We start from the raw sequence: 4,836 nt of genomic DNA on the forward strand, positions 1-4,836 counted from the left end.
TTAATTGACCATATTTGTTTGGGTTAATTTTTGGAGTCTCTAATCTGTTCCACTGGTCTGTGGGTCTGTCCTTGTGCCAGTACCAAATTGTCTTGATTACTATAGCTTTATAGTACAGCTTGAAGTTGGGGAGTGAGATCCCCCCTACTTTATTCTTCTTTTTCAGGATTGCTTTGGCTATTCGCGGTCTTTGGTGTTTCCATATGAATTTTTGAATTATTTGTTCCAATTCATTGAAGAATGTTGCTGGTTATTTGAGAGGGATTGCATCAAATCTGTATATTGCTTTGGGCAGGATGGCCATTTTGACGATATTAATTCTTCCTAGCCATGAGCATGGAATGAGTTTCCATTTGTTAGTGTCCCCATTAATTTCTCTTAAGAGTGACTTGAAGTTTTCAGAGTATAAGTCTTTCACTTCTTTGGTTAGGTTTATTCATAGGTATTTTATTCTCTTTGATGCAATGGTGAATGGAATTGTATTCCTGATTTCTCTTTCTATTGGTTCATTGTTAGTGTATAGGAAAGGTAGAGATTTCTGTGTGTTAATTTTGTATCCTGCAACTTTGCTGTATTCCGATATCAATTCTAATAGTGGAGTCTTTTGGGATTTTTATGTACAGTATCATATCATCTGCAAATAGTGACAGTTTAACTTCTTTTTTACCAATCAGTTGAATTTTCCAGCATTTATGGAGATGATCATGTGGTTTTTGACTTTCTTTTTGTTTATGTGGTGGATGATGTTGATGGATTTTCGAGTGTCATACCATCCTTGCATCCCTGAGATGAATCCTACTTGGTCGTGGTGTATGATCCTTTTGATATATATTTTGAAATCAGTTTGCTAATATTTCTTGAGTATTTTTGCATCTACATCCATCAGGGATATTGGTCTGTAATTTTCTTTTTTGGTACGGTCTTTGCCTGGTTTTGGTATTAGGGTGATGTTGGCTTCATAGAATGAGTTTGGGAGTATTCTCTCTTCTTCTATTTTGTGGAATACTTTAAGGAGAATGGGTATTATGTCTTCTCTGTGTGTCTGATAAAATTCCGAGGTAAATCCGTCCGGCCCTGGTTTTTTGTTCTTGGGTAGTTTTTTGATTACCGTTTCAATTTCTTTGCTTGTAATTGGTTTGTGTAACTTTTGTGTTTCTTCCTTGGTCAGTCTTGGGAGGTTGTATTTGTTTAGGAAGTTGTCCATTTCTTCTCGGTTTTCCAGCTTGTTGGCATATAGGTTTTTATAGTAGTCTTTTATAATTCCTTGTATTTCTGTGGAGTCTGTCATGATTTTTCCATTCTCATTTCTGATTATGTTGATTTGTGTTGATTCTCTTTTTTTCTTAATAAGTTTGGCTGGAGGCTTGTCTATTTTGTTTATTTTCTCAATGAACCAGCTCTTGGTTTCTTTAATTTTTGCTATTGTTTTATTCTTCTCAATTTTGTTTATTTCTTCTCTGATATTTATTATGTCCCTCCTTTTGCTGACTTTAGGCCTCATTTGTTCTTCTTTTTCCTATTTCGATAATTGTGATGTTAGACTATTGATTTGGGATTGTTCTTCTTCTTCAAGTGTGCCTGGATTGCTATATACTTTCCTCTTAAGACTGCTTTTGCTGCGTCCCACAGAAGTTGGGGCTTTGTGTTGTTGTTGTCATTTGTTTCTATATATTCCTTGATCTCTATTTTGATTTGTTCATTGATCCATTGATTATTTAGTAGCATGTTGTTAAGCCTCCATGTGTTTGTGAGCCTTTTTGTTTTCTTTGTAGAATTTATTTCTACTTTTATACCTTTGTGGTCTGAAAAATTGGTTGGTAGAATTTCTATTTTGGAATTTACTGAGCCTCTTTTTGTGAGGTAGTATGTGGTCTATTCTGGAGAATGTTCCATGTGCACTTGAGAAGAATGTATATCCTGTTGCTTTTGGATGTAGAGTTCTATAGATGTCTATTCGGTCCATCTGTTCTAGTGTGTTGTTCAGTGCCTGTGTGTCCTTACTTATTTTCTGCCCAGTGGATCTATCCTTTGGGGTGAGTGGTGTGTTGAAGTCTCCTAAAATGAATGCATTGCAGTCTATTTTCCTCTTTAGTTCTTTTAGTATTTGCTTCACATATGCTGGTGCTCCTGTATTGGGTGCATATATATTTAGAATGGTTATATCCTCTTGTTGGACTGAGCCCTTTATCATTATATAGTATCCTTCTTTATCTCTTGTTACTTTGTTTTTAAGTCTATTTTGTCTGATATTAGTACTGCAACCCCTGCTTTCTTCTCACTGTTGTTTGCCTGAAATATGTTTTCCATTCCTTGACTTTAGTCTATGCTTGTCTTTGGGTTTAAGGTGAGTTTCTTTAAGCAGCATATAGATGGGTCTTACTTTTTTATCCATTCTATTACTCTGTGTCTTTTGATTGGTGCATTAAGTCCATTTACATTTAGGGTGACTATTGAGATATATGTACTTATTGCCATTGCAGGGTTTAGATTCGTTGTTACCAAAGTTCAAGGTTAGCTTCTTTAGTATCTTACTGCCTAACTTAGCTTGCTTATTGAGCTGTTATATACACTGTCTGGAGATTCTTTTCTTCTCTCCCTTCTTATTCCTCCTCCTCCATTCTTCATAAGTTGTGTGTTTTTTTCTGTGCTCTTTTTAGGAGTGCTCCCATCTAGAGCAGTCCCTGTAAGATGCCCTGTAGAGGTGGTTTGTGGGAAGCAAATTTCCTCAGCTTTTGCATGTCTGGTGATTGTTTAATCCCACCATCATATTTAAATGATAGTCGTGCTGGATACAGTATCTTTGGTTCAAGGCGCTTCTGTTTCATTGTATTAAGTATATCATGCCATTCTCTTCTGGTCTGTAGGGTTTCTGTCGAGAAGTCTGATGTTAGCCTGATGGGTTTTCCTTTATAGGTGACCTTTTTCTCTCTAGCTGCCTTTAAAACTCTTTCCTTTTCCTTCATCCTTGCCATTTTAATTACTATGTGTCTTGGTGTTGTCCTCCTTGGATCCTTTCTGTTGGGGGTTCTGTGTAATTCCATGGTCTGTTCGATTATTTCCTCCCCCAGTTTGCGGAAGTTTTCAGCAATTATTTCTTCAAAGAGACTTTCTATCCCTTTTCCTCTTTCTTCTTCTTCTGGTACCCCTATAATACGAATATTATTCCTTTTGGCTTGGTCACATAGTTCTCTTAGTGTTGTTTTATTCCTGGAGATCCTTTTATCTCTCTCTATGTCAGCTGCTATACGTTCCTGTTCTCTGGCTTCTATTCCTTCAATGGCCTCTTGCATCTTATCCATTCTGCTTATAAATCCTTCCAGGGATTGTTTCACTTCAGTGATCTCCTTCCTGAAATCTGTGATCTCCCTCCGGACTTCATCCCATTGCTCTTGCATTTTTCTCTGCATCTTATCCCATTGCTCTTGCATTTTTCTCTGCATCTGTCAGCATGTTCATTATTTTTATTTTGAATTCTTTTTCAGGAGTACTGGTTAGGTCTGTCTCTTTCTCAGGTGTTGTCTCTGTGATCTTTGTCTGCCTGTAGTTTTGCCTTTTCATGGTGATAGAGATAGTTTGCAGAGCTGGTACGAGTGACCGCTGAAAGCCCTTCCCTTCTTGTTGGTTTGTGGCCTTCCTCTCCTGGAAGAAGAGTGACCTCTAGTGGCTTATGCTTGTCAGCTATGCGCAGACAGGGCTTCTGCTACCTGCCCGTTTGCTATTGAGTTTATCTCCACTGTTGCTGTGGGCGTGGCCTGCCTGGGGCTGTTCCTCCAAAGTGGTGGAGCCCCATTGGAGGGGGAGCGGCTGGGAGGCTATTTATCTCTGTAAGGCACCTCTGTGCTCCCTGTTGCCCGGGGGGTTAGAGTTCCCAGAGATCCCCAAATTCACTGCCTCTGTTCTAAGTGTCCTCTCCTGCCCTTTTAAGACTTCCAAAAAGCACTCTCCAACCCAAAACAACAACAGCAACAATGAGAGAGGGAACAGAAAAAAAAAAAAAAAAACGATTTTTTTTTTCCTCAGTCGCTGGTCCCAGGCACCCACTCACTGGTCCTGCTGCACTGCCTCCCTAGCACTGGGGTCCCTGTTCCTTCAAGGCTTCCAAAAATCACCTGCCCACCTGTCCCGCAGGGAAAAATGTGCGATATTCTTTGTCTTCAGGCGCCAGTCCCAGGCACCCACTCACCGGTCCTGCTGCTCTTCCTTCCTAGCACTGGGGTCCTTGTCCCTTTAAGGCTTCCAAAAAGCACTCGCCAAAAAGAAAAAAAAAGGGGGAAAAACTCACGATTTCCTCTGTCCTCAGTCGCCGGTCTCAGGCACCCACTCACCGGTCCTGCTGCTCTGCCTCCCTATCACCAGGGTCCCTGTCCCTTTAAGGCTTCCAAAAAGCACTCTCCAAAAAGAGAAATAAAAAGGGGAAAAACGCACGATTTCCTCCGTCCTCAGGCTCCGGTCTCAGGCACCCATCCACAGGTACCGTAAGGAAAAATGTGCAATAATCTTTGTCCTCAGGTGCCGGTCCCAGGCACCCTCTCACTGGTTCTGCCGCCCTGCCTCCCTAGCAACGGAGTCCCTGTCCCTTTAAGGCTTCCAAAAAGCACTCGCCAAAAAGAGAAAAAAAAGGGAAAAACACACGATTTCCTCCGTCCTCAGGCACCGTACTCAGGCACCCATCCACAGGTCCTGTAGGGAAAAATGCGAGATAATCTTTGTCCTCAGGCGCCGGTTCCAGGCACCCTCTCACTGGTCCCGCTACCCTGCCTCCCTAGCAACGGGGTCCCTGTCCCTTTAAGGCTTCCAAAAAGCACTCGCCAAAAAAAAATCCGCTCCGATTTCTTT

The sequence above is a fragment of the Manis javanica genome, chromosome 14 (genome assembly GCF_040802235.1).
Source record: "Manis javanica isolate MJ-LG chromosome 14, MJ_LKY, whole genome shotgun sequence".
NCBI classification, from domain to species: Eukaryota; Metazoa; Chordata; class Mammalia; order Pholidota; family Manidae; genus Manis; species Manis javanica.